Below are 27,201 nucleotides of genomic sequence, written 5' to 3' on the forward strand. Positions count from 1 at the left end.
ACGTTTTTCTACATGACATCAATACACTGAGTCTTAGCATTGACTACACATGTATTTTTTCCATAACTACTTTTACTTAGGTTTGAGGAAGGAGTAACACAGGAGGACCTGAAACCTTCTATTCTTGAGCGAAAGCTTAAGAACATTCCCTATAATCTAGTACAAGACTCACTTCCTTTTAGCTTATCAACACCAGAAGACATTTCCCCTTTGTAGTCATTGTGTTTAATGTAACTATGGAGACGCCACACTTTCTATGCAACTGACACACATGATTCCAGTTTAATGTACTCATTTTCTGAGAAATATTAAAAAAAAATTGTGGTCACTCTTAAACCTTGGAGCTACTTTTGTATTTCAATGTAAATCCAATACATTTATTAGTAATATTCATGAGGGAATAGTTAAGTACCAGGGACTATGGATTCTTTATAATTCCAATGAACTGTTCCTAATTAAAGCTTTGGTGCCAGAAAAAAAAGGGGGAGGTAATTATTATTTGAACAAATTAGGCTATCAGATATTTCTATAAATTGTAGAGTATATAAAGTTGGGTTTTGAGAGTTATATTTGCAGGCATATGGCAGGCTAGACATTCAAGCTGCCCTTCATAGTGGAAATTTTTTTTTTTTTTTTTGGCCATGCCACACAGGTTGCAGGATCTTAGTTCCCAGACCAGGGATTGAACCCAGGCCCCAGCAGTGAAAGAGTCTAGTCCTAACCATTGGACCACCAGGGAATTCCCTGGAAACAATTTAAAAAGCTGAATTAAAAAAAAAAATCCTAAACCTCTTAAAAGCACTGCAACATGGACTAGAAAGCTAGGAATTATAAACTCAAAGAGAAGTGAAGTAGGAAACCAGACAGGTATATGGACAACATTGCCCAAGTGTAGAACACCAGGAGGCACCATTTGCATCCTATTCACCGAAATGATGCCCCTGGAGTTGCTCAATCCTGTCCTGAGATCACTTTTGTCCTAAAGGCATTTGCTCAAGCTAGTGAACTTCAGCTTTGGCTTTAGTGGGGTGTGGAGTGGGGGGTGGGACAGAAGATAAAGCCTAGGCCTTGAAGAATCCTATAGGATACCTCTCTCCCAATAAAGCTTGGACCCTTTAGGTAGGGATGAAAAAAACCCTACATACCCAATCATCCTCAGATGACTGCAAGGAAAATTCCTGTGGTGCTAAGCAAAACCAAAGACCAAAAAATTCTGTCCCTGAAAGATTGTAACCTCATGATATAGCCAAAATAGGTCCAAAAAAACCCATCACTATAAGTTGAATAGGCCCCGGTGTATGAAAATAAACAAATGCAAATCTTCTCTGGAGGAAAGTACTTCAATAATACACAAATGATTTTCTAAGGAAAATGAGCAGCTTACAGTAACAAACACTAAGCACCCCAAGACTTAAGTTACTATTGAGTGAGGACCAGCAGAAACAATATCCAAGAGAAACAACAGAAAACTCTCACGAAGAATTCAGGTATTTGAATTATGAAACAAAGAAGGTAAAATAACTATGCTTTATTTTTTGAAGAAATAAAGAAGTGGAAAACACCTATTCAAAAATAAGAAATATAGAATATAGCCTAGTAGATTTTTCAAAAATAGAATTTCTAGAAATGAAAAACACAGTAACCAAAATCAATAACACAATGGACAGGTTTAACATCCAATTAGACACAAGTGAAGAGAAAATAAACCGAAGGATATGACTATGATGATAGAAACTGTCCAGCATACACCAAAGAGAAACAGAAGAAAGGAAACTTGAGAGAGTAGTTAATAGATATGGAGGATAAATAAGACATTCTGACATACATCCATTTAATTGTGTAGTTCTGGAAAGAAAGGAAAGAGAAAATGGTGCAGAGGCAATATTTGAAGAGACAATAGCTAAGAATTTTCTAGGACCAATCTGTTTCAAAACACAGATTTAAGAAGCCAACTAAATTCCAAGCAGAATTAAAAACAAAACAAAAAATAATTTTCACTTTAACACAACATACATAGTGAAACAGCAGAATATCAAAGACAAAGAGACCATCTTAGAAGCAGACTTCTAAATCCCTTCAGGAGAAAAAAATAACTGCCAACTTAGAAATCTGCCCCCCAAAAGAATATCTTTCAAAAGAGAAGGTGGAAAAAAAAAGACATTTTTAGACAAGCTAAGTGAGTTTGCTTCCATAATGTTCATAAAAGGAAATTCTAAAGAATGTACTTAATTAAGAGAGAAAGTGATCTCAGGTGAAAGGTTTAAAAAATAAGAATGAATGAACAGCAAAGAAAGTGGTAAAAATGGGTAAGGCGAAACAAATCTTGATTGTATAGAACAAGAATAATGTTTTCTGGGGTTAAAAAAAGATTTAAAATACAACAGTAACATAAAACTTGGAGGGGAGTATATGGAATTAAAGTATGTAAAAGTGCTTGTTGCCTGGGGGAACAGTAAACCTTGATAAGTATGTATGTTTTAATTTCAGTGCATCTGAAATTTTAGCATGCATCAGAATAATCTGAAGGGCTTGTTAAAATACAAGTCTGATTCAGGTTGAGGTGGGCCCAAGAATTTACATTTCTAACAAGCCCCCAGCTTGATACTGATGGTCACACTTTAAATAGCACTGTTGACTAGTCATGAAAAACAAACAAACAAACAAAACAAACTGAACATAAAATCCAAACTAGCAGAGGGGGAAAATTTGAAATGAGAAAAAATAATTCAAAAAGGTGAAAAACCAAATAAAAATAGAACTAGAAGAACAAGTGGAAAGCACAAAACAAGGTACAAATTCAAATATATTAGTAATTACATTAAATATAAAAGGATTAAATGCTCCAATTAAAAGATAAAGATTGATATAAAAAATGAACTCAAAATAGATCATAGACCTAAATAAAACTTATAGAAGAAAATAATAGGAAAAAATATTTGTGACCTTGGGTTAGGCAAAGAGTAATTAGATACAACATCAAAAACATGATCCATAGAAGAAAAATTGATCATTTGGACTTCATCAAAATGAAAATTTTTTGTTAAGAGAATGAAAAGACACAATTGAGAAAATGAAAAGATGAGTCATATACAGGAAGAAAATATTTGCAAATCACATATCTGACAAATGATGTGTGTCTAGAATATATAAAGAACTCTCAACATTCAATAACAAGAAAAAATAAACAAGCCCAATAAAAATATTTACTTCACCAAAGAAGAGGCATGGATGGCAAATAAGCAATGAAAAGCTGTGCAAAATCATTTGTCACTAGGGAAATATAAATTAAAACCATAATGAGATACTTCCAAACACCTATTAGAATAATTAAAATGAAACAATCTTATAATACCAAGAGCTGGTGAGAACAGGGAGCAACTGAATTCTTTCATGCATTCTCAGACATTGTTGTGGGCCAATGCACAATGGTACAGCCACTCTGGAAAACAATTTGGCAGTTTTTTATAAAGCTAAATATAGAATTACCACAAAGGCAGCAATATCACTCCCTGATATTTACCAGAGTGAAATTAAAGCTTATGTTCATTCAAAAACCTAAACACAGATGTTTACAGTAGCTTCACATGTAATAACCAAAAATTAGAAACAGCCCAGATATCCATCAACTGGGGAATGGATAAACTGAAGTACATCCATAAAATGGAACACTCTTCAGCAATAAAGAAGGAATAAACTCTTGACACACACAAGAACATGGATGAATCTCAGAAGCATTTTGCTTAGCGAAAGAAGTCAGACTCAAAAGAGTACATATTACATGATTCCATTTATATGACATTCTTGAAAAGGCAAAACTATAGGAAGAGAGAACAGATTAGTGGTTGCCTAGGGTTAAGGGTGGGGTGAGGCTCTGATCACAACAGGGTAGCACAAGGGAATTTTGGGGGGTTACATTCCATATCTTGATTGTAGTGGTAGTTTTAACACTATGCATTTGCGAAAACTTATTTTTACTGTATGTTAAATAACTCTTTTTTGTTTTTTTTAAGACAAAGATTGTCAGATTGAGTAAAACTTTAACAGGGTCTCTGACAGCCTCTGTTGGCCAAGGGCAAACTTTGCTCATGAAAAAGCAAGTTCAGTTCTCATTCCGAAAACCCTTGTAAGATTATGTACAAAACCTTATTAAAAAGTGAACAGTATTTCTATTTTTAGATTGCTAACACATAGCAGGAAATAAACACCAATACACACCAGACTTAAATAAATATACTTCAATGTACCATAGTTTTGTGTATTTTATACAACTGCAAAACATATGGAGGTTAAGATCAAACTGGTGGTTGAAATCGTATGTCTGAAATTGCAAGATGAGTCCTTGAATTTTTCACTTTGCATCCAGCTGTTTTGCCATCATCAGAGGGCTAATTTCAGAACAAGTAATCTTCTTATAAAATACAGTATAATTAAGAAAGTAGGATTTTTTTTTGAGATTTCTAATTCAGAGTTGTACAGGGTGCTTGGTTTTCTGAACCAAGCCAGCAGCCCAAGAATAATCTGAACCATAAAACTAAGGCCAAGCCAAGAAACTTTTAGCTAAAGAATCATAGTTAACTTCTAAAAGAGCTGAATTCCAGCTCCTTTATATCAATGGACTTTGAAATGAAGATAAAGTTACAAATGAAATTTTCCCTCAATCCATGAGAAGCAATATGGAAATCATAGTGTGTGATGGTTTATTCTTCCGTGCAAATTAAATGACTACATTTGCTTTGTAATGCATGTAAGAGAAATATGCTTGCTTACTCTTGCTGAAGACTATAATAGCTGCTTCCCTTGCTTTCTTTTTCCGACAGGAATCATCAGCAACATGGAACATGTTGCCACATTCTTTGAGCAATTTTATATATATATATATACACATACATATATAATTTTTTTTTTTTTTTGCGGTACGCAGGCCTCTCACTGTTGTGGCCTCTCCCGTCGCGGAGCACAGGCTCCGGACGCACAGGCTCAGCGGCCATGGCTTACCGGCCCAGCCGCTCTGCGGCACGTGGGATCTTCCCAGAACGGGGCACAAACCCATGTCCCCTGCATTGGCAGGCGGTCTCTCAACCACTGCACCACCAGGGAAGCCCTATATATATATATATATTTTTTTAATGTAAGGAGTCAAACCCAAAGAGTCTAACCCAAACTAAATAAGTTATACCACACTGTCCCAACTAGTTTTCCCCATTTCTCAAAATAACTGCAACTGAGTGCACACCAAATCTCCACTTTTTGTTGTGCCATGTAGGCACTGCCACAAAACTAAGAAATTCTTCATTTTTCAGGTCAAAATTAAGCCATCGTTTTTGTTCCATTACACAGGTGAACAATGACTTTTCACTAATTAATTACGAAACAGTTTAAGAGAAGACAATTTCACGCAACATCTCACAGGTTCAAGTGCTACATTAGGAAGGATTTAAGTGTGTTGATAACAGCTTATATAGTGTATGAGTTTCTATTAAACTACTTAATAAAAATCCTAATTCCTAGAGCAATTCAACCAACCCCAAGGTCAACTAAAGTAAGTTATTCCAACCAGTTATTAACCCAAGAAACTTCTACAGGAAAATAAATAAATAAAAGGACCAAAGGAAACTGGCATCTTATATTGCCCTGGAATCATGCTTTTTCTGAGACTTTGCTATCACCTAATTATCATAAAATAGTGCTCCCAGTCATACAAATAAAGCCGTTAGGTAGATCATGACACCATTAACTGGCTGAACATACTTTTGTGTGGTTAGGAAAACCATATTACTGAACTGTTTGCCACTGGCTTGTGACATTTATAAGAACCCTGGCAATTTACCCACAGCTACTGAAAAAAGTTTTTTTAAACTTTCTTCAAGTTTCCACATGAAAAATGATCTTAGATGTTAGAAGTGGAGAAAATTGTGGAAGAATTACTCTCATTAGGCTTTTTGAATGGATAACCCATGTTTACAAAACGTTTTGAGTCAGATCAGCAGTTCTAATGACAGCATGACAGCATATTATACGGTTATCATGAGCCACGTGCAGCCTAAGGAGAATTTTCATTCTATCAGAGTGGCCCATATGTTGTTTATTTATCATTTCAATTTCATATCAGAATCAAAATTGAAAAAAAGAAAACTCTGAAATTCAAGCAAGTCATCTGTAGCCAAAGTAATGAGGTTTCTTGCAAAAAAAACCCCAAGACAAAACAAAACAAAAAAGAGATTAACACAGTTTTGAGAAACAAGCTTTGGTTTCAGAGTACTACTGCTGCTGTTTAATTCACTTGCTGATGCAGCTCAAGTATGTAGACATTTACAGTAAATTATTTATTTATTTATTTATTTATTTTTTGCGGTATGCGGGCCTCTCACTGTTGTGGCCTCTCCCATTGCGGAGCACAGGCTGCGGACGCGCAGGCTCAGCGGCCATGGTTCACAGGCCCAGCCGCTCAGCGGCATGTGGGATCTTCCCGGACCAGGGCACGAACCCGTGTCTCCTGCATCGGCAGGCGGATTCTCAACCACTGCGCCAGCAGGGAAGCTCCTACAGTAAATTTTTTAAAGGGTTTATGTGCCCTCAGTAATTTTTACCATTTTAAAGAGAAATGAGAAACACTATGGTAGGGATCAAGTAGTAGCACTTACTTATTTTCAGAAGCTGTATTTTACTGACTAAAGCACCTTTTGTAGATAATAGGGTTATTTCTTGGTTGCAGCACTATGACTGTATGTTACAGCAACTGAGAACTCTTTGATACAGACAAGGCACAAGGTCAGTTAAAGAATAACATTCTCCCAGAAAGGTGATAGCTTTCCTTATAAGAAGAAACACATGAAGCCTAGCAGTCACCAATTCGTTTCGTTTATTCCATTAAGATTGCCTAAGTTTTCAACTGGGCAGTATTCTATTTCAAGGCCATTCTGTTGCAAAACTTTGCCCCTGTGGTTGTAACATAGCTGTGTCTGTTGTAAACCAAAGAGGACAGGAAAAAAAAAAAAAAGAGATCATGGGAAAGAGTACTCCAGGTAACTTTTCATGTGAAGGTCTTAAAGTAGGTAACTGATTTCACCTCCCCCATCCCCCCACCGCCGCACTGCGCAGCAATGTGGGGATCTTAGCTCCCCGACCACGGATCGAACCTGTGTCCCCTGCCGTGGAAGCACAGAGTCTTAACCACTGGACCACCAGGGAAGTCCCCTTTAACTGATTTTTAAAGCAAAAAATTCTAAATTCTCTGAGCTTCTACCCTGAATGAGCCCTGTTTTCACCAAAGATTAAGGCAGCTTCTGCAGAGACTCTGAAGTTTAGCACAAAACTGGATTAAGGACAAATGATGGTCTAAATAAATGACTGTCATCTTTATGAGAATTACGAAGACCAATGCAATAACAACAGTTGATCATCATTTATTGAGTACCCATAAGGTATGTAGTCTTATGTGATTCGTTTTGAGGTTTCAAGGTTTGAGATGGGGTTTAGCGATAAAAGTGGAAGACCAAAAATTTTTCATATAAAATAGCTGTCTGGGACTTCCTGGGCGGTCCAGTAGTTAAGACTGCGCTTCCACTGCAGGGGGCGCCTCTGGTTGGGGAACTAAGATCCCGCATGGCGCGCCGCTCGGCTGAAAAAATTAAAAATAAAAATAAATAAATAAATAAAATAATTGTCTTGTGTTGAGGTTATTTTTGGTTGATGGAAGAAAGAAAATATGTCTGTGGAATTTCTTTTGTAAATCCCTACCTGTGTAGATATGTAGAGATGTCTGAATGTTTTTAATAATGATGATAATTAACAATTATTCTGCCCAAATACATAGGTTGTTATAAGCCATGTAATGAAGAACTGGGACAACACATATTCACAACATGAATGATGAAAGATCTGAGAAGTCCTTCAAATAATTATAGCCTTGGTCATAACATACTCAGAAGGAGAGAATGACTAAGATGTACTTTGGCTTGTACTTGGAGTGGAAGGGAGATGGTAAATTGAAAATAAAAGCTCAGGGGTTTCCCGCTCTGTCCCCAAATCTAGACTAGGATTTGCTAATATTTTAATAGTTCTCAGTTGTGAATAAGACCAAACAAATAGACAGTCCTTCCAGGTCTTCTACTCTAGTCTTCATCCTACACAAGAATTCCTTTCCCTGTTCCCTCAAAATTGACAAATTTTTTAAATTAAAAATGTTTTTTATTGAGATACAGTTGATTTACAGTACTATATTAGTTTCAGGTATCAATACAGTGTTTCAAAATTTTTATAGATTATACTAAAGTTACAGTTTTTGAAGGACCTTACAAAAGTTTCTCGGAGGCATGTGCACAGTTCTGAAAAACATTAGCATCATAACTTCCTATTCCAAGAAATTTAACTAGGTCAAAAAGAAAAACATTGAGGTTTCTAAGGCCCTGAATATGAAGCTTCCCTGGAGCTATAAGCTAATAACCATGGTCCAAAGGCACAGTTTTTTCACAAAGAAAACATACATTGCAAGTTTCTTTCCTATTCTAGTTCCAGATCTAGTAGACAGATCTCACTCTACACTTGTTTAACATCTGGAACAAACCTTGTTTCATAAACAGTGCACTTACTCAAGCTATAAATCTTTTTCTCACAATTCAAAGCAGTAATAGTGACAAGAACAAATTATTTTGGAAGATATTTTCTGACCCACTTTAGTTAGCAGCATAGATGTGTCCAGTCTAGGTTATATTCTTATGTATACAAATTGGCTTCAGGTCCAGTTACTCAAATTCTTTGGAATTCTCAGTTCTGAGGACTGAGGTGGGCATTAGTAATTCTTCCCCAAACTTTCATCAGCAACTATTTCTAATAGACTCTAACGCCCAGATGTGCTTGTTTCAACTTCCTTGTTGCTTTGGAAACCCCTATGTATCATCATTTAGAGATATTTTGCATTACTGTAGTTCCTTATCAATAGACTCACTGTGTTCTCATATCAAGGTATGAAGATTGTTTTAAACTGATTGCTTTTATACGTAGGACTTACTAATATTCTAAAATTTTGCTTTTCCTTAAATATATGCATTAATTGAGTATTAATAAAGCTTCTGCATTAGATTTTGTAAATCATATTAAATCTCCATAGGCAAAGTGTTGAATTTTGCACATGTTCTATGGAAAAAGAAAAACAAACCTAAGTAAGTAAAATGAAGGGTCAAGTAAACAATCCAGCAGAGACTCTCCCAAAGCCACAACCCCTTCTTACCCTAATTTATAGTTTCACTACTGACCACACTTTTATTCTGCTTACTTTTTTTAGTTTCTTCCTTAGATCTGTTATATATGCTTATGGATAGTACTAACCTTTACTGAATTCCTCCTTCTAATGCAACTTGGCCAGTTTCATTTGCACTCTAGGTGCCCTATATGATACAAGGGTGATGTTGTGAAGACACAGGAATGTAATGGTAATAATATTTCTATTGTCCTTTCTCATCCTCTCTCCTTTAAACCTATCACCACTAATGTGAAGCTACTGTTAAACCAGAATGATCTTATTTATATAGTCAACTACATATCCCTGCTTATTTTTTTTTAATACCCTCTTTTGGCTTCACAGAGTACAACACACATATTGATGAACTGCTAAAAGATTCCAGTATTGTTTTATTACATGGAACTTAGTAGTAATGAAAATAGGGGAAAAACATAAATGATGTACAATAAACCAGCCAAACAGTTATAACTGGAATATCTGGACTCCATGAGCCATTAAATTTTGACCAAATTTCTTGTGTAAGAGGAAGTGACCTTGTTAGCTGTCCTTTCGTTACTTCCTGATAATAAAAGTTAAAATGCTTTTTTATAAATGTAGATTTTCTGCAGTATTAATTCACTGAACAAAATTCAATTTTAAAATATTTTAAACATTCAGAAAACTGAAAAAAACCCAAGTATTAACATAAATTTAATAAATGCTATCATTTTGCCATATTTGTCTAGACGCTTCTTTAAAAAACAATACAATGCCCCAGTTGAAGTCCCAGTTTCATCTCATTTCCCACGCTCCTTCTCCAGAGGTAGGCACTATCCTAAAGGTGGTAAGTATCCCTTTATTTTAGAGATTTGTCCTTGTTGATAGATGCCAGTAGATTTCACTAATTTTTTTTCTTAGATTGACTATTTTTAAAAAAATTTTTATTGTAGTATAGTTGATTTTACAACATTGTGTTAGTTTCTGCTGTACAGCAAAGTGAATCAGTTATACTCTTTTTTTAGACTCTTTTTCCATATACGTCATTACAGAGTATTGAGAAGAGCTTCCTGTGCTATACAGTGGGTCTTTATTAGTTATCTATTTTATATATATAGTAGTGTGCATATGTCAATCCCAATCTCCCAATTTATCCCTTCCACCCTGGTAACCATAAGTTTGTTTTCCACATCTGAGATTTCACTAATTTTAATTATTGTACAATATTCCATTGCATGACTATGGACATTTAGTTTTTGTCATCATTAATATGAATAATACCCCAACGAACATCCTCATAGTGTCTCCTGGTGCATATGTACAAGAATTTCCCTAAGTGCAGGAGTTTTTAAGCTTTTATGGCCAGTATGCATGATGAGAAATAATTTTACATTAAGATCCTGTACATGCATATATGCATATATCATCACAAGTTGAGTTGCTTGGGAAGTAGATCTGAAACAGAAATTTGTATACAAGACGTTTACGAGGGAGTGTCCTGGTATCAGCACCTGTTGGGGAGTAAAGAAGCAGGAATGTGGGCAGAGGTAGTTTGGGGCTCTAATGAAGTGACAACAAAGGCCTCAGCTGATCCCGCACTGGCTGCAGTGATTATTCAGAGTAATTTTGAATTAGGGCAAGGGGATCAGGCCGTTAGACACATGCATAGATCAGTTAGTGAATACAGCTGCACCCAGGAAGAAAGTGTGACCTTGGGCAAGTAGCTCTCTTCCTGGAGAGAGTCCTGGAGAGGGACTCAGCTACAAGCTGTTGGCTGCCAACACTCCTAGCAGCTGAAGTTAATGTTTCAGTCCTGGAGAGGGAGAATCTAGGTGGTGTACAAAAATTCACCAAACAATCCTTACCCTGATATTTCTGTTCTATTTCATCTGTAAAAAAAAATGTTCATTGTAACCCTTAAAATGATTTCACAATCCACTAATGGATCATGAATCACAGTTTGAGAAAAACTGCTTTAGAGTATATACCCAGAAATGGAAGCTGGATTGTAGGGTATATGCATTTTAAATTTTACTAAATATTGTCAAACTGCTTTCCAAAGGGGTTAGGCCATTTGACATTCCCACCAGCAGAGCATGACAGTTGCACTTTTCCTACAGCCTCGATAACCCTTGGTATTGTCAGATTTATTTTTCTTTTAATAAATTTATTTATTTATTTTTGGCTGCATTGGGTCTTCATTGCTGCGCGCGGGCTTTCTCTAGTTTCAGTGAGCAGGGGCTACTCTTCGTTGTGGTGCCTGGGCTTCTCACTGTGGTGGTTTCTCTTTGTTTTGGAGCACGGGCTCTAGGCATGTGGGTTTCAGTAGTTGTGGCACGTGGGCTCAGTAGTTGTGGCGCACGGGCTTAGTTGCTCCGCGGCATGTGGGATCTTTCCGGACCAGGGATCAAACCCATGTCCCCTGCATTGGCAGGCGGATTCTTAACCACTGCGCCACCAGGGAAGTCCTTGTCACATTTTTTAATACAAAAATACAGTAGAGAGTAATACAGTAGAGACTTTGAAACCAATCCTTTGGTGAAAGTGAAAACATTTCTAATGCTGTAGAATATTAAGACTTACTTCCTGCTAGCTTATCAACCACCAAAAAGCATGTGCATTTCCCTGATAATTAGGTAACGTTCAATTTTTAGTCTCGCAAAATAGAAATCTAGTCTTGCAAAATAAATCTTTTAGTCTTGTAATCTTTTTATGGCACCTAGCAGAGTGCCTAGCAGGTAACAGCACAAAGTAAAATACCTGTAGGTTGAAAGAGTGAATTCTATGCCTAGGCACATGGCATTTAAGATTTCACTTTTTTTAAACTCTGAAGCAATATGGTTTAGTAGAAGCCTATTGGCCCAGGGATTGTGAGGCCTGGGCTTTGGTCTAGTCCAGCCATGGGATTTGGTAAATTTACTCCACCCTTCTGAGCCTCAGTTTCTTTATCTTCAATAATTTTTCTATGCATACAGCTTACTTCATGGGGAGTTTGGAATATTGAGTTCTTAGAACTGATTTAATATTTATGTAATAGAGAAAGCAAAGTACTTGGAATCTGGGGATATGGATTCTAGTCCTCGCTCTCCTCCCATTATTGGATGTATATGACCTTGGACAAGTCACAAGTAGGCAAATGTTCACTTTTTGGAAAATGAAATGGTCACTAGATGATCTCAAAGGTTCCTGCTCAAAAATCCTATGTTCTGGTTTATAGAAACATGAAGTCAATTTATGAAAACATCATTTTCATAAAGCCATCACGACATGGGTCAGATGATATATTTTAAATCCACTTCTAATTGCCTGACTCACCTCAATCGCTCTATAATTCAACCCATTTAGTCCTACCCTTATTCAGTTGCCCTACAGTGTTACCTGAACTCCACCCTTGAGATTCTCCTTTGCAACTGACAACCATCTTTATTACCTCTAGTATTACAATACTTGTGGCAAACAGAGCCTCCTGCTATGTGATCACCAGGAAAATCTGAAATGGAAGAATATGTGTCTTAACTTTTTTAATAATTCCACTAATTCCCCATTCCCTTTTAGCACAGAATTGGTTAAAGATGAGCAGTACTGTTACATACTCTCCTCAGCCTGACATCGAGGATTCTATGGCTCTGCTTTCTCCACTACGATTCACTACCTTCCAGACAGCATTGCACATGCTGGAAGGAGTTTGCCAGTACTATTGTGCCTTCTCTAAAAGCCTTTCTTCCACTTCAGTTCTAATACATTCAAATAAAAGAGAGCCTCGTCTCAACTTCTTTCTGCTTCCATTTCAGCATAATTTAAAACTCTGCAAGTTACTATTACAACATCTAAATTCTATTAAATCAATAAGCTGATGTTTATTAAATTTCAAATGTGGTTAAGATAGTTAAAATCAAATATGAAAACTTGCAGGCTTATTAGCCAAGAATGTAGAGGAAGGATATCTGTTTCTAGGAGATAGTTAAGTGATATTGACATTAAAGGGCCTAGGAGTGGTTCTGGGGATCTTAGGAGTGGTTCTGGAGATCTTTGTTTCTAATTTAAATCTTTATTACTAAAAGTCTATTATTCTCCAAATCCTGAATAAACTAGGTGCGAGAGTTTTTCCCTTCTGGATTAACTTTGCCCTTAATACAACTATCTTGATATAACTAACCAATCCATCTCTTTGTCTGTATGCACATGTGTGCTTATGGATAGTAGAGGCTTAAATGCTTTCTCTCCATTAAGAGTCTCCAGTCATGAGTCTGAAAGTGTTCCATATGAGAGGCTGTCTTCAACATACTGGAGAGGGGACAGGGAGAACCAGGAATAGGCCCTAATGCCCTGCTTCTCTTTGGTAACATCAAGACTGGACACTGATGAACTTTTCCACCAAGAATAGAAAGAAAGGAAAAGAGGAAGTTAGCAACCTCAAACTACCTCTGGAACAAATGATATTTCTTCTTTAGAAAGATCACCCTGGCAACAGAGGGAGGGATGGATAAAGAAGAAAAGACAGGAGATTGGGAATCCAATTAGTTGACTGCTGCAAAATTTCAAGTGAAAAAAAAAAATGTGGCAAAAAAATGTGGGTTTGAACTGGGTCAGTAGGAATGGAGATAGAGAGGTGAGGAAGGATATACTTGATGTTAAGGAGGTGGTATCAGCTGGTTTTGATGATTGTTAAGGAATAAGCGGAAAAAAGATGAGTTGATTACTCACAGGTTTTGACTTCTGTGACTACTGCATAGTGAATACTATTCAAGAAATTAGAGAATATAGGAGAAACAGGTTTGGGGTCAAGTGAGTTTACCTTTGAAAATGTTGAGTTTCAGGCACATTTGGGAGTGAGATGTCTGGAGGCAATTGAATATACAATCCTGAAGCGTAGAAGAGATGTGCAGATTAAAGATGTGTTTGTCTCTTAGTCTGAGGGATTATAAAGAAAACAGAAGTACAATTGCAGGTGTCTCCCCTTGCTGGCAGGGTTCCTTAAGCCTTGACAATAAGAAAGGCATGGGGATATGTGTATATGTATAGCTGATTCACTTTGTTACAAAGCAGAAACTAACATACCATTGTAAAACAATTATACTCCAATAAAGATGTTAAAAAAAAAAAAGGGGGCATCCCTGTTGTCTACCCTTGCAGGACACATGCCTGGGCCAATCAATAAAAAGAAAAGACTTATGGTGTCTGATTTGTTCAGCTTTGTGTTTCCCAAATATCCTAGCTGTAACAACAGTGCTGAGCACATGAGAAGAGCTGACTCATATTTCCTGTAAGTCAGCACAGATATCCATCCATCCTTCCAAATTATTTGAACCTTTGGCCACTCCCAAAGAGAGTCAAAGTGCTGGAACAATTTTTGAGCATTTCTTTCATTTGTTGAAAACAATTCTAATACATCTGTTATAAAGATTCAGAGCAAAAACAAAAGCTTTTCCTATTTTGTATCACTCCCACCCCCACATCCCAAACAATGATGCCCTCACATTGGCATCAAAGTCTAAGGCATAGAAAGTCTAAGTTCTCTCTGGATTGGTTCAAATGTCATCTATTCATCACCTTCAATCTCCATACTCAGAATTAATCACTCAACTTCCCTAAGCTCCAACAGCAATGAGTTTAAACATTTAGTGCAGAACTTCTCATATTTTGATTTTTATTAAAGTTACACAGCCTGGGAACATACTTTGTGCCTCTAATATGTGCTTACCTACCTTTGTTTCCTTCTGTGCCCAGCATAGTGCTTTGTGTATAAATGCTGACTGAAGTGAATTTGTTAAAAGTTCTAAAAATACTTGACTGTGGACAATGATAGCTAAGACACTCTATAGAAAAACAACTTTCTTTTGCAGATCATTTAAAAACTAAAAGTTGAATTTAAAAGGAATTGTTGAGAGAGGTAAAAGCATTAACTTGAGGAAGATGGTGAGAGGTGATAATTTTCCAATTTGTAAAAAACTCAAGATATGACTCCTCAGCCACCAAGAGGGTAGAGAGAACAGTGGCTCAGACTGCTGCAGCCCTCCTGTCCCTGGACACTCCTCTCAAGTATTAGGTTTCGAATTTGTTATTTGCAACATGACATTTCTCACTATTATTCTTGCAAGTAGTTCAGATAATTTGTTTTCAAAAAGTATGTCATCAGGTTTGTGTTTATAAGAAACAAGATGAGGGCTTCCCTGGTGGCGCAGTGGTTGAGAATCTGCCTGCCAATGCAGGAGACACGGGTTTGTGCCCTGGTCCGGGAAGATCCCACATGCCACGGAGCGGCTGGGCCCATGAGCCATGGCCGCTGAGCCTGCGCGTTGGGAGCCTGTGCTCCGCAACGGGAGAAGCCACAACAGTGCGAGGCCCGCGTACCACAAAAAAACACAAAGAAACAAAAAAAAACAAAAGAAATAAGATGATAATCTGACAACACTGCCAATAAATTTTAGTATAAATTCCTAGTGGAAGGCTTTCTTACCCATAAGGAAGCCACAAGGGATAGATATCAAGAACAGCTTTATAGAATATTCTTCCCAAGACATGGGTAACTTTAAAGACAAAAAAAACTTCTGGTCTAGCAATTAAGGTGACTAGATTTAACAGGTGGAGAGGATTAGGTGGTACAACAGCTTGAGCTCCCAGTGCTTTAAACTGTTACTGGTTTCATAGTTTTCCTTCATGCATTGTTCAAACCACAGCATTAAAAATAATTTCTAAGAAATAGCCAGATAGAGTTCCAGGTGTAAAAGATGACATAATTTCAGAAATGGCATGGGGCCCAAACTTCTAAGCCACACTTTTCCATCTGGCCATGACTACATTGTTAGACTCCCTTGACTAAATCACATTTAGGGTTCAAGTTTGTTTAACTGTGACTATAGTGACATATGCTGAAAGGACTCCTTATATGACTGTTAAGGGCGGTGAGGTACTTAGAAGCATTTCCTGAGCATGCAGTCAAATACTGCTTATTGTTTTTCTACTGCTTTTTAGTATGTTCTTTCAGAAAGTGTTATCTTTGATTAAGAAAAAAACACTTCAGGGCTTCCCTGGTGGCGCAGTGGTTGAGAGTCTGCCTGCCGATGCAGGGGACGCGGGTTCGTGCCCTGGTCCGGGAAGATCCCACATGCCGCGGAGCGGCTGGGCCCGTGAGCCATGGCCGCTGGGCCTGCGCGTCCGGAGCCTGTGCTCCGCAACGGGAGAGGCCACAACAGTGAGAGGCCCGCGTACCACAAAAAAAAAAAAAAAAAAAAAGAAAAAAACACTTCAAAACTTTTCAACTTTTGAAACTTTTAGAATTCCATTCTGTAAACTATGCTTTCAATTATATGTCTATAGTATTTTAACTGGTATTCTGTAATATAGATGAAAATATATGAATTCGTTTGCCAGTTAAAAGAGTGCTTTTTGTTGCTAGTCAAATGTTTGATATACCAAGCTACTCCTCAAAGAGGAACTGACCCGACAGATCTCACAATTAAAACCAATAAAAGGCTAACTCTGTGTCCAATGGGGAAAGAATGGGAAGTTCCCAATTGGACTTCTAATTTTTGTTTACAGCTTTATTGTGAAATAATTGACATACACTGGACTACATGTTTAAAGTGTGCAACTTGTTAAGTTTGATGTATGTACACATCTGTGAAACCAACACTACAATCTGGATAGTGATCTAGATATCCATCATCCCCAAAAGTTCCCTCTTGAGCCTCTATGCTATAACCTCTCGCTTGTAATCACTAACTGGCCTACAGCCATATCCTCACATTGGGGATAAGAAAACTGTGAATGATAATGGACAGCGGGGAGGAAAGGTCTGGTCTGGAAAAGAGATTTAACTTTTAGTTTAGTGGAATTAAAATGCTGCATGGAGGATGTGCTTAAAAATACAAAAACAGTGGTCAACTCAGTATTTTCAGGTCAAGATCTTGATCTTTTGAACTTTATGGAATGCTGGGTTATCTGAAATGTGGCAAAAATAGGCTTCCTTCTCTCTTGCCCTTTTCTAATCCATTCTTCACAGAAGATTACTTCTTAAAATTAAATTTACCCAGAGCTGGAATCACTTATTTTTTAATGAAAATTAACAGCATTAAAAAAATATGCATTTAGAGTAGTTATACATAGAGGGGCAAATTGTTTGGGTCATCTTGGAGCACACATTTACAAGACTATAGAGCATATTTTATGGTCACGGAACAGCTTTTCAGTGCTAAAAATTAACTGATCCTATACTAGTATTACTCATTAGTAGTATGATATGTTGGCCATCTGAGCTAAAAACTTACACTTATTTCTTCCTCTTATTTATTGGGTGGTGGTTTCTAAACTTATATGGGGGAATTCCCCGGCGGTCCAGTGTTTAAGACTTGGCGCTTTCACTGCCATGGGCCAGGGTTCAATCCCTGGTTGGGAAACTAAGATCCCACAAGTCGTGGGGCGAGGCCAAAGAAAAATAATCATCATAATAAACTTATATGGTATGGTCCATTAAACCCTTCAATGGGAGCAAACAATCCTACTGATCACCAAGGCCACTGACATTTTGTGTTTTTTTGGGGTGTTGGGGGGAACTCACCAGATACCTTTCAAAGATACATGTCTTAGATATTGGGATATATGTATACGTATGGCTGATTCACTTTGTTATACAGCAGAAACTAACACACCATTGTAAAGCAAGTATACTCCAATAAAGATGTTTAAAAAAAAAGATACATGTCTTAGAAAGTAGAATAGGAGTTATAATTTGCTGGGTCCAGAGTTTCAGTTTGGGATGATGAAAAAGTTCTGGAAATGGGCAGTAGTGATGGTTACACACAATGTACTTAACGCCACTGAACTGTACACTTGAAAACAGTTAAAATGGTAAATATTATGTTTTGTATAATTTACCACAATGAAAATGCTTTTGAAAAATTCATGGCTTGATATCAAACTTCATGAGAAAGTGCAGGGCTAAGCAGTTAACTACAGCATCAGTAAACTACACATTTATAACAGTTCATATTCTTTTCTTTAGTAGCACTCTGTGCAAAAATGAGTAAGAATCACCGATTTGGATTACTACTTGTAATCAATTAAATAAACCAGTAAATATACTTATCAAATAGCACTGATTAGGCAACTGTACATGACATACAAAACAGTAAGAAATTACATTATTAAATAATTTGCAGTGAAAGTAGCATTTTTCTGTATACAGTCTTATGTGATGCTCACTTTTTTTTTAATCAATAAGGAAATTGAAGATCAGAACATATAATTTGAACAATTTAGTGTTGAAGAGGCTCAACCCCAGGTTTTTTTGTTTTGTTTTACCTTAAATCCAGTTCTTTGGCCCGTATATTGCCTGAAATATAGATATGATGTCATACCCCAAATATCACTGTTCCCAATTCCCTCCTCTAACAGGCATCCCTTACTCTTCAATAGCTTTCAGTAGCAATTACAATAAAATCTAATCTTGTTTTTATGTCTTCTTAGGGCCTGGGGGAATGGGCCCTCACTTGCTTACACACTCACCTCTCCAATCTCAGGGCAGGCTCGTCCTTGCACCATGGATTCCCCAGCACCATGGACTCCACTTAGTTCCAACAGCCAAGTTCCCTCCTTTGCACAGCCGTTTCCTCTGCCTTAAACAATTCCCCAGGGCATTTCTCTACTGGATCCTTCTCATCCCTCAGATGGGCCTTTCTTGACCACTCCGTTTTTTTTAAGCTATCCTGGTATTTGCTCTCCCAGATTTCTGTTCATAACATTTATGCATGTTTCCCTCAAAATGTGATGAAGTACTTTTGTCCCTCTTTTTCCCACTAGACTGTCAGCTCCATGAAGGCAGACATTTTCTGTTTCCCTCACCAGTGTGTCGCCTCAGTGTCTGTTTCAGTTTCGGTGAATGTTTGTTGACTGACTGAATACAATGAAAGAAGTGGAGATAGGAAACAGAGCTGTAAACCTGGTTAGTACAAGAGATTAAAGCCTATTCTGCACAATTTAGGAGAGTTGACTTGAAACCTTTTAGGGTCCTATTTCTTCCTTCATTTGTCCATGTAATAATATCTAACATTCATTGAGCACTTTCAGGTACTATGCTAAGCACTTCACATATATTATAGCATTTAACCTTCAAAGCAACCCTGTAGCAGTAATCAGCCTTTATTATCCTCATTTTTCAGAGGCAACTTGCCAACAGTCACTGATGGTGGAACCACAGCCAGGTGTAAGTAGGCCATATCCCATTAATCCAATGTAATCTACACCCCTTCAGTCAACAATAGGTGTTTTATCAACGTACTTTTCAGAGAACCCTCCTGAATTCCCCATTTTACCTGACCTTCAGTATCTTGGGACCGAAACGTACTAGAGGTGGTTGCTAACCCCTCAGAGGGTTTCTTGGGGAATTTGAGTGCTCTTGGTAGAGGAGCGGCCTTTCAGGCAGACGCGACGAGCTCTGGCTAGCCAATGTCAGGACTCCTGGGACGGCTGGGGAGGAACGAGGAAACACGACAGTAGGCCCATGACAGATCTCTGACCCTCGGGGTGGTGAAAGGGGAAGGGAAGGTGTATGCCGCCCACGCTCGCCTAGGGGTCCGGATCTCCCAACGCGAAGGGGAACCACGGCGCACTTCCCCAACTCTACCGCGCGTCAAGAGAGAACGCCCCTCAGCTCCGCCCACCTTCTACGCCCATAGCAGTATCGGGCGCTAGGACCCCACGACCCTCAACCTGTCCCTGTCCTGCCCCCTCGGGCAAGGGCCTGGCCCTCTATTGGCGCTCATAGGCCGCGATCCCCGCCTCCGCCCACTGCGTCACTGTCAAGATGGCGCCGGTCGCAGCGGCGGCGGCCGCGGCGGCTGGAACCAGAGAAGGAGGCGGAGGCAGCGGCGGCCGCGAGGGGAGGGGGAGTCCCGTCTGACTGAGACGGCAGGCCTGGGCGGGCGGGGGTGCCGCGCAGGGCGGAGCGCCGGGCTGGGGATGAGCTAAGCGTGTTCGGAGCCCCGCGGCATTCAGCCTCTCGTGTCCCGCCGCAGCTGGTGAGTGGACGCGGTACCGCTCTCCAAGCTCGACCAGCTGCTCGAGAGGGAGCCAGCGGTGAGGTGAGTGTGGGGGCGGCAGCGCGGACTGAGGTGGCATGTGGAGCTGTCACTGCCCGGAGCGGTGTCAGCCGCGGGCACAGGAGTGGGGCCGGCTGGGCTTGGAGATGTGGCGTGGATGGCCGCGACCTCCGCCCGGGGACTTCTCGGAGCCTGGCTGTCCTCCGAGAGCTGGGTCTGCTCCGGATGGTGCGGCGGTGCTGAGAGTAGCACCCGCGCCTCTGCGTCGGATGCTGGGGGGACTCCTGTATTTTCATTCCGGATTTTCAATTCCGGGCTGGCCTGGGGCTCTTGTTAGGAGCCGGGGGTGGGGGCGGGGGCGGTGAGAGGGGAGGTCCTGGAGCTGGGATTTTGACAAGCCCGTTACGTAAGACGGAGGTGGCCTCCCGGAATCCCACCTGCTCGCTGTTTTAAACAGGCGGCAGCTGGATCCTGGCGGGCCCCCAGAGGCCCGATTTACCTCCCGGAGGTCTGGTTTGCCTACTCCGGCCAGCGTGAACCTGCTCAACGTCCAACTTGTCCAGTTTGGGTTTTTTTCCCAGTCTTTTTTGGGGGGGCGGGGGCGGGAGAGGGTAAACAATTACTGGTCGCCACTGTTCCCTTTGAAGTTTACCGCTTTCTGGGGGGGTAGGGAAAAAAAGCTTGTGACCTAAAACTGGGTCGCAGCGACAGCTTTTCATTATCGTACTTTTAAATGACAAATGTGCTGGAAGATTTTTGTTATTGTTCCAGTGTGCTTTTAATTCAAACGTATGGTTACGCCTGGAGCCTTAGAGAAGGGTTTTTGTGTTATAGGACAGTTATTTCTTGTTTGCAGCAGCAGGATAGGCATCAGTCAACAGGCATGTATTTTTCTGAGGAGAAAACGCGTGTCAGCTAGCTAGAGACCCGTGAGGGCAGAAATTGTATTACTACGTGAATATGTTATTCTTTAAAATATTATCCGTTAATGAAAATAATAGTCCAAGTTTAAAAGAAGCAATTTTACAAGATTACAAGCTGTTGTTTGGTGTAAATGGTCTCTTTCTATTTTCTGCTTGCCCTAGTCTACCTCTTCTCTCGGGGGAAGGAGGCGGAGACACCTGTAAACAGCGTAACCCAGGTTACACTAATCTATTGTAGTACATTTGAGATTATTGTAAAAAGTAGTCTCCGGGGGACCTAAGATTGGGTAATAAGTAAGGACTGTTGGGCAAGTTATACAGTTTTATGTTTAGAATAGATACTGGGATTTCAGCCTTTGAAAACCTAAGTATACATAATTTCTGAGCTGTTTGAACTTATAATGAAACAAAAGATTGTATTTGGCCGCTTTTACGGGAACTTTGTTTTTGGCCAGAATTAAACATTTTTGGTAACTTTTACCTCATTTTCACATTCTCCCTTTGAACTGCAGCTCTCAGTAGGAGTCCAGAATAGTATATATTATTATCATCATTATTGTACATACTATATGTTACATAATTTTCTTTTTCTGAATGATTAAACATAGACTTAACTTCATTGTGGGTTTTATAAGAATGTACTTGTTAGGAAAGTTAATTGATCTTGACAGCAGCCCAGTACTGGGAATAAATGTAAGTAAAATTTGGCCTGAGTTTTAAATTTATGTACACAAATTTACACTTTTGAAAATTGGTGAAGCGATATAAATTTTGTTTGTGCAAGAGAGCCAGGAAGCTGATGCTGATTTGTTCTGAACTTTTCCACATGAATTACCACTGGCTTAAATAGTTATTGATTCTTAAGCTCCTGGAGCTGTTGACCTATTTGTGGCAGCTTGAATAAAATTTGGAATAATTGGGAGGCTATAAGAAAGAAGAAATAGAGTACATGACATTTTCTAATTCATTCAAAAAATAATAAAAATCATGGAGGAATTGTAAAAGAAAACTGTGTTCTCACTGAGTGATATATTAGTTACATTATCTTTTCTGTTTGCAGAATTTTTCTAAGCAGTCTACTTACTATGAAAACCTAGATTTAAGCACCAATACAAACAGAGATGTTTGATATAAATCTTGTTTATTCCTATTTAAATTGATGGCTTCTTATTCTAAGTGGAAAACAGAAGTGGCTGTAGCAGGAAGATTGGCTTGCTGTTCTTGTCCTCTGATATCAGAGACTTACCTTTCAGGACTTTTTCCTCCTTCCTACAACGTGTAGAAGAAGAGAATGAAGAAAACTTGATAAAATTTCTTCCTTTCTTGTTTCTTTGTTCAGTGTCCTACTGATTATTGCTCAGTAGAATTTGTGGGTTGGGAGAACTCAAGCACTCCATGCTCTATTACTTATTACTTTATTACTTATTACTGTATATCATAATTACCACTTGGAATTCCACAATAGCAGTGTAGAACTTTATACATAAGAAAGGATTAATTTATATAGTTGTTACTATAATAGTGAAAAATTTGTAATAGTTAAAATGCCAGGTAGTAGAGGATTAGTGAAATTAATGATGGTTAATCTATGTGGTAAATGCAGTTATTAAAAGTCATATTTTTTAAAATATTTACTAACATGAGAAAGCACAATATAATCTTGAGATAAAAATCAGAATATAAGGAATTACTATGTTATTACTTATAATATATCACATATATGGCAAAATAATTGGCAGGAAGTACATAAAATATTAAAAGACATTATCTCTGGATGATAGGATTATAGGTAACTTCTATTTTAGTGTTTGTACTTTGTTCTGTCTTCTGAATAGTATTACTCTAATAATCACTAAAACGACATTAAAATATTTTCAAGAGTCATAGGAGAAAATCCTGAAAATCCCACATAATCACTGCCCCAACAGAGAAACTACCTTATGATTCATTATTAGCCAAACTAACTGAAAATACAGTGCTTATGCAATATACACAATAATGCAAACAGCCAATAATACAGGTGAAGGCATTCTCCTAGCTACCAGCACCAGCCTGGTAATAGTTTTCCATATGTGGATTCCCCTACTCTCCAACCTCTTTTCTGTTTGTGTCTTACACCCTAACCGTTCTGTGTTGCCAGTGCCACCTATTGATGGACTGCTTGACTCAAGTCTTTTCCTCATTACCTCATCAGTCAGCGGTTTGTGAATGTTTATGAGGTGCCAGGTACTTTGCTAGTCACTGAGTGTACAAAGGTGAATGAATGAAACATAGTTTCTAACCTCAAACTCTGGTAGAGAACCTTCCTTTTCTTCTTGGTTTGTCAGTGCATATTGTATACTCTGCTTTTTCTGTCCGACTGCTCATGCCCTGGCACCTCAGGCAGTTTCTTTTTCCTGGTGCTCACATCCTCTTTTAACTTTCTTTATGGGAAAGTATGTTCTGAGTTCCAGACAAGCAATTTACAAATAAATTTTTGGAACGTTACTTGATTGTATGTGGGGGAATCTTAAGTTCAGAAGGGCTGCATATATGTTCATCTATGGCTGTTGTTATTTTTTTTAAGTATGTGACAATTTCTTGGTACTTCTTGCTTCCTTTTAAAAACTACGAACAAGTAGAAAGCAGCAGAAAAAAGAGGTAGAAAGGTATCAAGGGAGGTTTCTTGCTAGTGCTATATATACTTCATTTTCACTAAGAGTGAGTCATCAAAATGTAAAGTAAGATACTGTTTCTGATATACTTCTAGTATATCTCTTTTGAGCCCTGTAAAAATGCATTTTCCATATGTATGTTAAAGTATATATACATACATAAACTCACAGTTTAAATGTTTGCATTTCTAAATAAAACCTGAAATATGGAGATTGGAAATATCTTAAATTTCTTTTTATTTTTTAAAAATTATTTGTTTATTTATTTATTTTTGGCTGCATTGGGTCTTCATTGCTGTGCGTGGGCTTTCTCTAGTTGGCGGCAAGCGGGGGCTACTCTTCGTTGTGGTGCGCAGGCTTCAGTAGTTGTGGCACATGGGCTCAGTAGTTGTGGCTTGCGGGCTCTGTAGTTGTGGCTTGCGGGCTCTAGAGCGCAGGCGCAGTAGTTGTGGCCTAGGGGCTTAACTGCTCCGCAGCATGTGGGATCTTCCCGGACCAGGGCTCAAACTAGTGTCGCCTGCATTGGCAGGCAGATTCTTAACCACTGTGCCACCAGGGATGTCATTCTTTTTATTTTTGTTATAATATTGTTTTATAGAGGAGACATTTTATTTTTGAAAAGTTTAAAAAATACAGAAAATTTCAAAAAGTGGTGAACAATGCACATACTATACAAAATGTTGACTGTTTTTTCATTTTTGCTTGAGATGTGCATTTAATATAAAAGAACCATGTATGTCATCGGTATCACACTGTATTCTAAAAGAGCAGCGTAGAACTTTATATTTTACTTGAACATTGCCGATGAAGTTAAAGCCCCTTTTGTTCTCCCCAATTTCATCCTCTTTCCTTCTCTCCTTACATCCCCTCCCTAGCAATTGTTCTGATAAATTTGATGTGTATCCTTACAGTTTACCTTTTAATAAATTGTATGTATTTGAGTAGTACATGACATTGCTTTGGATGCTTTTTTTTTTTTTTTTTTTCCGGTAGGCAGGCCTCTCACTGTTGTGGCCTCTCCTCCGGACGCGCAGGCTCAGCGGCCATAGCTCACGGGCCCAGCCACTCCGCATGTGGGATGTGGGATGTTCCCAGACCAGGGCACGAACCCGTGTCCCCTGTATCGGCAGGCGGATTCTCAACCACTGCGCCACCAGGGAAGCCCGCTTTGGATGCTTTTGAAGAGTGTGGACTTTGGAGCCATAACTCCCTAGGTTTGAATCTTGACTCTGTTACTTAATAGTTTTGTGACCTCAGGCACGTTTTAAAATTTTTCCATGCCTCATTGTCCTCATCTCTCAAATCCGGATAATACAAATGTCTGCCACATAAGGTTGTTGTAAAAAGTAAATGAGTTTATTTATATAAGCTGCTTAAAACTCTGCCTGGCACTTTTTTTTTTTAAGTGTGCTGGTAAATTTAACCAGCTATTAATATGATTGTGTCATGGTATACACATTTTGAAACTTGTTTTCTTTATTTTACTCCCCCCCCCCCCCAATTCTTGTTGGCACTATAGGTCTAGTTCATTCATTTTTTACTGGTTTGTAGTGTTCCATTGAAAAAATATACTGCAATTTGTCATTTCTTCTATTGATAAGCATTTAGATTGCTTTCATTTTTTATCTGTTATAAATAGTGCCTCGTGAAATCCTTGTATCTCCTCAAGCAACATGCCAGAGTTTCTCCAGGTCATATACCCGATTGTCAAATTGTTGGGTCTTAGGATATACGCTTTTTACCCTTTACAGGGTGTTTATAGGATACTGACAAACAATTTCTGTTTCTCCATATCTTTACCAGCAGTTGGTGTTGTCAGACTCTTGGATTTTTCCAATCTGATTGGTGTTAAATGGCATTTCATTTGTGTTCTATTTTTATTTCCCTTTATATTTTCTTATATATGGGCCTTTTTTTTTTTTTGGCTGTTTTTGGGTCTTTGTTGCTGCACGTGGGCTTTCTCTAGTTGCAGTGAGCGGGGGCTACTCTTCGTTGCGGTGCGCGGGCTTCTTATTGCGGTGGCCTCTCTTGTTGCGGAGCACGGTCTCTAGGCACGCGGGCTCGGTATTTGTGGCTTGGGGACTCTTGAGCGCAGGCTCAGTAGTTGGGGCGCACGGGCTTAGTTGCTCCGCGGCATTATATGGGCATTTTTGGTTAACTCTTCAGTGATTTGCCTACATCCTTTACACATTTTCTGTTAGACTTTTTTGTAATAGGTTTTTTGGTTTTTAAATATGTTCAAGATAGTTACAAACGTTAGTGAAGTGTTCTTTTTATTTTTGGAGTTTCCAAATCTCTTGAAGAGTGACCATTATGGACCCAAGTTATTGTGAAGTTTACATTTTAGTATATTGTTATTCGTGAACTTCCCAATGTACTTTCTTAAAATATGTATAGTTATATTTCTCTCCCTCTGAAACTATGAGAAAATGTTTCAGTGATGTACTGTGGATATATTTTAACTAAAACTATTTAAATTTTGTGTACTTCAAAAACCAGGTGGAATTTTTATTAATAATAATTATTACCACAGTTTTGTTTCAGTCTAAAATTTGAGTGCCTTCCTGCTGAGAGGAGAGTTTTCTGCTCCTAAAGTGCTTATCAACCAAGGAATAAAAATATGCACATATGAAATGACTTTAGGCACTTACATATACACTATTATAAATTGTTCATCAGTGTTGAGATTGTTTTGCATAGTACTAACTGTTTCTGTTTTTGTCCAACCCTTTATACATGACTTACAGGACTAAAGTCAGTCTGGTTAAGGCAATAACTTCCCTGCTCTTATTATTATTAATTTATTTAAATAAACTTTTAATTTTAAGATAGTTTTACATTTACAGAAAAGTTTCAGGGAGTTGCCACATCCCCTGCACCCAGTTTCCCCTATTGCTAATATCCGACACTTCTGTTTTACATTTGTCACAACTAAGGAACCAACACTGGAACATTACTGTTAACTAAAGTCCATACTTTATTCAGATTTCATTAGTTTTCACCTAATGTCCTTTTTCAGTTCCAGGATCCCATCCAGAATACCACACTGCATTTAGTCATTATGTTCCCTTTGGCTCCTCTGGTCTGTGACAGCTTTTCAGATTTTCCTTGCTTTTGATGACCTTGACAGTTTTGAGGAGTATGGGTCAGAGAATTTGTAGCATGTCCTTCAATTTGGGTTTGTCTGATGTTATTCTCATAGTTAGACTAGGGTTGTGGGTTTTGGGGAGGATGACTGCAGAGATAAAATGCTGTTCTCATTATAGCGTATCAAGGGTACATACCATCAATATGACTTATCACTGATATTTTTAACCTCGATCACCTGGCTGAGGTAGTGTTTGCCAGGTTTCTCTACTGCAAAGTTTTCCTAT

General features: G+C 38.5%; 1 protein-coding gene and 1 long non-coding RNA gene across 8 annotated transcripts in view; one reads left to right on the forward strand and one right to left on the reverse strand.

Annotated features, from left to right (window-relative positions):
- Window positions 1–19,872, reverse strand: part of LOC131753024 (uncharacterized) — a 33,354-nt gene extending 13,482 nt beyond the window's left edge. The window contains exons 1-2 of the long non-coding RNA XR_010840037.1: window positions 19,557–19,872; window positions 18,719–19,106 (exon numbers count right to left, since the gene is read on the reverse strand). This is a non-coding gene — a long non-coding RNA (uncharacterized lncRNA). The remainder of the gene's footprint in view (window positions 1–18,718; window positions 19,107–19,556) is intronic.
- A 209-nt stretch (window positions 19,873–20,081) lies between these two features.
- Window positions 20,082–27,201, forward strand: part of DENND4A (DENN domain containing 4A) — a 134,287-nt gene continuing 127,167 nt past the window's right edge. For 5 of the 7 annotated variants that reach the window (XM_059057688.2, XM_067029622.1, XM_059057684.2 and 2 more), the window contains exon 1: window positions 20,146–20,292. The gene's annotated coding sequence lies outside the window, so the exon portion shown is untranslated. Of the gene's footprint in view, window positions 20,293–27,201 lie in introns of all 7 variants that reach the window. The other 2 variants (XM_059057687.2, XM_067029623.1) reach the window with 2 other exon arrangements.

Source organism: Kogia breviceps, chromosome 3 (assembly GCF_026419965.1).
Source record: "Kogia breviceps isolate mKogBre1 chromosome 3, mKogBre1 haplotype 1, whole genome shotgun sequence".
Taxonomy (NCBI): Eukaryota; Metazoa; Chordata; class Mammalia; order Artiodactyla; family Physeteridae; genus Kogia; species Kogia breviceps.